The sequence below is a fragment of the Pagrus major genome, chromosome 13, assembly GCF_040436345.1.
Source record: "Pagrus major chromosome 13, Pma_NU_1.0".
NCBI classification, from domain to species: Eukaryota; Metazoa; Chordata; class Actinopteri; order Spariformes; family Sparidae; genus Pagrus; species Pagrus major.
Window position 1 is genome coordinate 27,493,027 of NC_133227.1, and position 9,090 is coordinate 27,502,116.

The following is a 9,090-nucleotide window of genomic DNA, read 5'->3' on the forward strand; positions in this document are numbered from 1 at the left end:
AGACTCTGAGTCAACTGTGAAGAGACGGAATAAATGATTATTAAGAGCAAAACATAGTCTAGCGGAAACTTTCACAGTCATTGTGTTCAATTGCTCCGAGCTCCTCATTCAAACACATTCACTCACATGTCTTTGAGCTGTCAAGTCCTCCCGACACTCATTACTCCCACACGACCTTGAAGCTGTCACTGCTGGCAGTACAGTTCCTCCCTCTTTATTCTGTTTCTTTTGCATTTTTATGTCTGACTATTCTCTTTTTGATTTCTATTGTGAGTGAGTTCTGGAGTTTGTTTCATTTTCTCATATTGAGGTCAGGAGCCGGCGCATCATCTGCTAGTGAATTCAAATTATACAACAAGTGGCTCAGACCGAGCGATCTGATTGGTCAACTGGACATCTCAGCATCGACAGCACACCGTACTCAACATCAAAGTATTACTACGCCATTTCTGCGGACCAGAGGTGTCAAACGTCCACACATCCTTTTCTCCAGTAGACGTTCAGATACTGGTGTAAAAAAAAAAGACTCTGGTAAAAGTAGAAGAACTGACTCAACTTATTTACTCATGTAAAAGTAATAGAGTACAGGCTCTGAAATGTACTGTGTATCAAAGTAAAAAGTCTCCATCCGAAGGACATTTGTGGTCAAAGCTAACTGAAGCTCACGTCAAAGACTATTAAACTTAAAGGTAGAATCAGTAAGATTTTATCCCAGCTGTTCCTAAACACACCACAAAGATAGTTGACTGTTGAGTCTCACTCCCAGGACGTCAAATAGCCACATTTTGGGTTGGTAAAGCGTCCCGAGCAGCAACAAAGTGAGAAAATAAGAAAATCTCTGCAGATACGAGACACTAACACGCCTTTTCTCCCCACTCCAGTCTCCCTCTCTGTCTGTTTACGTCTTCGGCGACTTGAAATGACGCCACATAAAAATAATCGATAATTCCCATCAAATGCATACAAACGAAGGTAACGAGCCTGTTTTGAAAATGTGAGGAGGAGATAGATTCAGATATTTGTGTTGCGATGTAGGGAGGAAAAGTAACACCTCAACATAATGCAAATGAGACGGATACCAAAGAAGAAGAAACAGCTTGACAAACCCTCTGCTGACAAGAAGATAAAAATGCTGAATTTGTTTGGAGCTGACTTTAATTTGAAAAGCATTTTTCTTGGAGAGGCATCATGTCGTCTTCAGCTCATGAACTGTTTAGCTGAAGGCAGTGTCAAGATGCTTGGTTGACTTTTATGACCTGATTGTCTATGAGTCTGCAGACTTTTCCTTTACTACGTCACCCGGCATGCCAGGGAGGAGCTGCTGGGTGGAGTCGGAAAAACAGATTATAAAAAATATTGTAGACTGTTATTGCGTCCAGTGATTTTTGTCTCCGTTTCTGCTAAAAACAAACAAAACCCTGAGACGGACCTCTTCTATTCTGTTAATTCTCCTCCACCTACAGATGAAAAGCTGTGCTCTCCTGCTAAAAGGAATAACAGCATATGAAATAAAGATGTGGAAAGTTCAGGTTGAAAGAACTTGCGGTGCAGGACTGGTCGGCTTGTCGCGAATTATTCATCACATTATTGGATGATTTATTGATGCGCCGGCCAGAGGTGGAGGAGAGAGGATGTGAAGTTGGATAATGTGTTTGAAAACGGGGCGGGCTGTCCTCTAATATGTTCCTGTTTTTATTATTCATATAAAAGGCCAGTGATTGACATGACATTTTTCTTCATGGTCACAGCATATTTATTCTGTGAGCGTTTTCTAATGATGAGAAATGATCAAATAACTTTACTTACTACCTTGTGTCATAAATAAAAAAAACTTTTAAAACATCCAAAAGGGGCCATATTCTGAATTCAGTGCCTGTGTTGATGACCTGCTCGAAGTAAAGTAGAGTATTGGACTTATTGTCGTGTTAAAAATGATGCAAATAGTCATAAAAATGAATGTTTTCTGCTCATTTTGGAGGATATCAAACCCTGTCTTGTCTGAAAGGTTTTATACCTATGTTCAATGATTTTCTTGCCAGTGGGCAGCATCTTCACAGGCTGTTAACACAACACTAAATGTAATGAAATCGCCTTCTAAATTCATGTTGGCAAAACAGTTGACGTGTCTCAAACTGAGATGAAGACGATACTCAGGATTTTAATTTGTAAAATATTGTTTTACCGTCCCCTCTCACAGCCATGGACTGATTATGAAACAATGGACCCCTGGAGACAACTTAAAAGGCTCCTCATCACTCTTACTGGAGTGAGACGTGGCAACATCATTTTTTCATCACGTTATTTTGTATCTTTTTGCGGTCCATTTGTGACTCTTTGTTGATGTGTTGGGTCTCTTTGCAGTCACTTTTTGTCTCTTTGGCATCACTTTGTGTCTCTGTGGTCATTTTGTTTCACTATGTGTCACTTTGAATTCCCTTTGTGTCTCTTTGTTGTCATTTTGTGTCTCTTTGTGGTCATTTTGTGTCTCTTTGTAGTTGCTTCGTGTCACTTTGCAGTTGTTTTATGTCTCACTGTTGTCCTTTTGTGTCTTTTTGTAGTTGCTTTTTGTTTTTGCAGTCCCTCTGTGTCTCTTCGTGTCTCTCTATAGTCGGTCTGTATTGTTTTGTTGTCGCTTTGTGACTCTTTGTTGTTGTTCTGCCTCTCTATGGTCATTTTGTGTATCTTTATTGTTATTTTGTGTTCTGTAGTTGCTTTGTGTCTCTTTGTTGTCATTTTGTCTTTCTCTGTTGTCACTTTTTGTCACTTTGTGATCATTTCGTGTCTCTGTGTTGTCACCTGTTGTCACTTCATGTCTCTTTGGGGGTGTTTTGTGTCTTTGTGGTCCATTTTTTTGTGGAATGTCAACAAAAACAGGAACCGCAGGCTCGGGCATTGTTGGGCCTGTTCAGTAATCCAATCATGTTCACATCAGACTGAAACCTGAACTTTTTGGGTGAAAACGTGGTGAAGTGGTTTTCTTCCAGCTCAGCTGACCTGGCGTTTCAGCTCACCTTTATTTGCCCTGATACTTTGGGAACAAGGTGAACTGTGTGTCGCTGTAGAAATGTTCCTTTCACATGTGGAGAACCTTGCGTGGGTGGAAGCACGCAGGGACACACGGCTGATTAAGCTTCGCGAGTGTGCGGAGCTGCTCTCTGAGGGCTCCTCCGTCCATTAGGCCCTGAGGAGTTAAATCAGGCGTACACCCCCGCTGCTCTGCTTACCTCATATTAAAATAACACTGGACACTAACAGACCTCATGAATATGCAAAGCTTCACATCACTTCATTTAGTTTCTGCAGAGGAGAGAAAATTACACTGAAGACCAGTAATGAGTCATATGTTAGTCAGAGCATACCTGCATATGATTTGTGTTTTGTCTATGAATATGTGCTGTTGCAATACAGAATCTGCTTCATCACGCTCTCCATCCCTCCCCATCCCCCCTACGTCAGTTTTTAGAAAGGCCATCTCCTCCTCTGCATCGTAAACCTGGAACTTGGTACAGCAGGAAATGAAGTGGTCCAGCATGATAGCAGAGGGAGTGCTTTAACTCAATCTGGAGAGAGCAGCTGTGAGACTTTTAAAATCTAACTACGAAACACGATTGCCCTGTATCACTTTCAATTTTAAACCACCCATATACTGGGCTGACACCCATCCTCCATCCAAGTTTTATGGAAATTTGTTATGTAGTTTTTTAACCAACCAACCAATAAACCAACCAACCAATCACCAAACCAACCAACCAACAATCACCAAACCAACTAACCAACTAACCAACCAACAATCACCAAACCAACTAACCAACCAACCAACCACCAAACCAACTAACCAACCAACCAACCACCAAACCAACCAACCAACCAACCACCAAACCAACCAACCAACCACCAAACCAACCAACCAACCCATCACCAAACCAACCAACAATCACCAAACCATCACCAAACCAACCAACAATCACCAAACCATCACCAAACCAACCAACAATCACCAAACCAACCAACCAACCAACAATCACCAAACCAACTAACCAACTAACCAACCAACCAACCAACAATCACCAAACCAACCAACCAACAATCACCAAACCAACCAATCACCAAACCAACCAACCACCAAACCAACCAACCAACAATCACCAAACCAACTAACCAACCAACCACCAAACCAACCACCCAACCAACCACCAAACCAACCAACCAACCAACCAACCACCAAACCAACCAACCAACCAACCAACCAACCCATCAACAAACTAACCAACCAATCAGCCAACCAACCAACCAAATAGATCCATTGTTTATATACGGTCCGCATCCCAAATTGCAACAACCCCCTTCTTCAACTGAAAAGTAACCCCAGCTATAACATGTGTAACCCTTTTACCACCGGCTCGTGTACTAAAACCCACCTTATGCTTTAAGATGAAGCCTCAACCCTCATTCAACATCTTGTGGTAAAAGAAACATCTCAAAAATAATAACTGTCTAGGGTAACGTATGTATATCTCACTCACTGTATGATATTTATGTAGAGGCTGGCGGGAATAACTCTGACCTGTAAGTTATATTTACTCATTAATTTAAACAATAAAACACCATTCAATGACACGACACAGGAGATCAGGTTTTGAGTATATTGAGATATGCAGGAGAAAAACCACACATTCAAACCTCTGGTTTTGAAAAGAGAGAAAAGGGAAAAAAAGAAAACCCGGTAAATATGTTCTGGTTTAGTCTTAATGGTTCAACCTGAGTGAGCTCTTACTTTGTTTCGTTGGCGCGCTTAGCTGGAGCTCAGGATGGTTTTCTGTAGTGACTGTGAGTACCTCTGTGTGTTGGAGGAACCAGCTGAACCAAGCTGCACCAAGCTGCAGGTGCCGAACCACTTTTCCCGTCCGTCCGTCGCGGCAGCTCCCTCCTCCGCGGCCCGGCAATCCCCGTCCGTGACGACCCGGCGGTCCTCGTCTCTTTCCCACCGTCTCCTCCCGACGACGGTGACTGCGTAGTTAGCTTAGCGCTAGCTCTGACTAGCTAACTCGGCTGAACTTTCTTCGTCTCTCTAATAAAACACTCCACTGCGCTGGAGAGTCTTCCTCACACACTCACAGCGTGATTTCCGACAAAAAAGTCCAGTTCTTCAGGGTTAAAACACGACACAGAGACGACACACAGTCCCGGAGTCTCTTTTCTGCGCCATTTACACGCTGCTTCTTCTTCTTCTTCTCTTATCCAGGTCTCTACCCGGAAGTGTAAAACATTCCTAAGGTCATGAACTCACGCGCGTAATATAATTAATTTTAACTTTTTAAAGGCATTCACACACCATGAAATTATATTTTTAAAGTCACTCATTTTAAACATAAATTATTTAAACATTTTAATATCTTATTTATATCAAATAATTATTTATGTGAATTTTAACTTCACCACGAACTGGCATTTTATCCTTAACTTATTCCCACGAAAATAATAAAATAAATACCACTGATATTTATCAGGGTATTACACATGAATGTAGTAAAAAAGTAAAAGTGAATATGTCCCTCTGAAATGTAGCGCTGGCAGAAAATGTAAATACTACTTGAGTGAATTAACTTAAACTTTCCACCACTGACTGTTGTCATAAAGAGCTACAGTGGGAGGGGTGATAAAATTAATGAATCAATAAATCGATACGATATATGTATTAATATCGTTCTCATTTAGAGTCAGCCTGGTGAAGTGAGTCGGTCCAGTAAAGGAGCAGCTCATCACATGCTGTTTTACCTCCTGAAATCCACGTCTTGTCTTTGTAACACCTCAACATAATGCAAATGAGACGGATACCAAAGAAGAAGAAACAGCTTGACAAACTCTCTGCTGACAGGAAGATAAAAAAAAAATGCTGAATTTGTTTAGTGCTGACTTTAGTCTGACGAGCGTTTTTCTTGGAGAGTCAACATGTTTTCTTTCAGCTCCCAAACTGTTTCGGATGAAGGCGGATTTTCTGAAACTTTTTTTGGCCCGTATTGAAACGATCTCTCTCTGTAGCAGATGAGCAGCAGGTGATGCACACACACGGCGAAAACCTGAGGAGAAGCGAGGAAATGTGGACTTGTTTAAAATCGCGGAGCTTTATTAAAAAGAGCACCTGCTGTTCTCAAAGACTTCCTCTCTCTTTCTTTTCCTTCATTGTCCTACTTCCTCCCTCATCCTCTCCAAACTTCCTGTGCTTTTATAGCTTCACTTAGAATACTCAAAGATTGTTATGGATAAATTTTATTTTCACATTGAGCATCACGTGTATTAATAACATTGGCTATTAAACTACACATGACCTGAAGAAGTTTACTTAAAAAAGAGTCTCCACAGTTTTGCACAATGTGACTTGACGATGCGAAAATGACATTTTGTTTTCTTTCCTGCACTGTTGAGGTCTTACACAGCTTGGCTCCATCAGTGAACTGCAGGTCAGCCTCCTCAGGGCTTCAGAAAAAAGCTCTCTTTATTGTTTCCTGCACAATCTTTAAGACCTGTGGTTACTGAGCTTTTCCCTGTCTTGGCTCTCAGATAATGGCTCCCCCCAGCCAGGTCAGTGAACTGTTGAGCGATTAAAATCTCTTCTTAGATCTATATTTAGCTGTAATATCAGTCGCTGGGTCGGTCCAGCAGGTTGGAACAGGCTGAAATATCTCAACAACTGTTGGATGGATTGTGATGAAACTCGGTTCAGATATTAAAGGTCCCCAGAGGATGAATCCCAGTGACTTTGGTTGTAATCCTCTTTACCTCGGGCGCCTCCATCAGGTTCACATTTGTGGTATCGAGTGAAATATCTCAACTCACCCCTCAGCAAGATGTCTTTTTGTGTTTTTTTTTCTGTCTCTTTGTAGTCACTTTGTGTCTCTGCAGTCACTTTGTGTCTCTTTAGTTGTTTTGTGTCTCTTTGTATTCACCTTGTGTCTCTTTGTAGCCATGCCGGTCTCTGTAGGTCTTTGCAGTCACGCTGTGTCTCTGTAGTTGTTTTGTGTCTCTCTGTAGTCACGCTGTGTCTCTGTAGGTCCTTTGTGTCTCTTTGTAGCTGCACTGTGTCATTTTGTAGTCGTTTTGTGTCTCTTTGCAGTCACTTTGTGTCTCTGTAGTTGTTTTGTGTCTCTTTGTATTCACTTTGTGTGTCTTTCTCCTCACTGTGTAACTCTTTGTATATTCACCTTGTGTCTCTTTGTAGTCACGCCGGCCTCTGTTGGTGCTTTGTGTCTCTTTGTAGCGCGTTGTGTCTCTTTGTAGTCGCGCTGTGTCACTTTGTAGTCGTTTTGTGTCTCTTTGCAGTCACTTTGTGTCTCTGTAGTTGTTTTGTGTCTCTTTGTATTCACTTTGTGTGTCTTTCTCCTCACTGTGTAACTCTTTGTATATTCACCTTGTGTCTCTTTGTAGTCACGCCGGCCTCTGTTGGTGCTTTGTGTCTCTTTGTAGCGCGTTGTGTCTCTTTGTAGTCGCGCTGTGTCACTTTGTAGTCGCTTTGTGTCTCTTTGCGGTCACATTATGTCTCTTTGTAGTCACGCCGGCCTCTGTTGGTGCTTTGTGTCTCTTTGCAGTCACATTATGTCTCTTTGTAGGCGCTTTCTGTCTCTTTGTAGGCGCTTTCTGTCTCTTTGTAGTCCCTTTGTGTTTCTTTTGCAGTTGCCTTGTGTCTCACGGTGTGTCTTTTTGTGTGTTTGTTGTCTGTCTCTTTGCCTTTACCTTTTTACTATCTTCAAATATGTGATCCGGATGAAACTACAAATATACCCATAATTTTTCATGCTAATTTATCCAGATAAAAGCATTAATCCACCTGCTAAAAGGAACCAGAATACAGAAAATGAAATCAGCTCTGTTAAAATTGTTCTCCAGTGGACCCCAGACCCTCGTTAGATTGTCCCACACACATTTTAAATGCTTTCTACGTCCATATAAAATGCACATTTTAAATAGCACTATCCAACTACTAGAGGTGTTTAAATCTGCATCAGCAGATAACATTTACAGCAGTTAAAGCAGGAACGTCAGTAAATTAACTTAATTAAAACGTGTGATTCTAATAGTTTCTGTTGTCAGCAGCTGCTTGTTTGAATCGCTTCTCCTTCATTTCATTAAATCCCTGCAGACATCTGAAGGCAGGAGGACACATATGTGGATAAATCAGCAGAGACGTTACACACACCGTGTTTACCTTCATTAAATCACGTGTGACAAAATAACCACACACATCAGACAGGTCCGTCGTTATAAGTCTGTTATCTGCCTGTTTATGTTGTTGGATTACTGGAGCTCATTAATCCTGAGAATCACCGCCTGCTCTCCAAAAATAGTCGAAGTCATAGTTTACTTTTTAAAGACATGACGGTGCAAATGCTTCTATGTCACAGAAACAGCTTCAAATTCACCAAACTTTAAAAAAAAAATATGAAACACAGTGAAAAGAAACAAAAAACACAGTGTGTCAGCTCATTTATGTATCTGAAGCACTTAGCGCTAGCCTTAATTGAGACTCGTGTAGAGAACGAGCAGTGATACAGTATGAGGGATATAAGGAGGTAAAAGATCCCTGAAAGCTACTTCATCATCATGAACATAAAAAAGTCTATCCGGTCTTTTTTCCTTCTTAACGCACTCTCGGGACTCTTCATGATCCAGCTGCTGTGATGTCAGATTTATCTCGGCAGTCTGCAGGTCGAAGCAGACGACGGTGGATTATTGCCGTGATAAAATTTAACGTACACGTTCATTTAGATTTCCTGGTAATAGTTGACGGTCTGAATCATCATTTAATCCTTTTAATCCTTTCATAATAATTGGAGTAGTATCATGTTTTCAGGGTTTTTTTTTAATACAAGGAAGACATTTGACATTTTAAGGGCGTAGATGACTGAGGTTGTTGTGGGGCTGCAGTCAAAAAGCCCTTTGATTCAGGTCCCTCGATTAAACTGGACTCATTTGAAACGTGTCTGATGGCTCATGTGTTGATTCCCCCGTGGAGCCTCCAGACGCGAAGCTGCGTCCGGCGGGTTCCTCTTCAGATCTCAGCAGTGACTAAAGTATTATAAAAAAGCAGTAGGATGG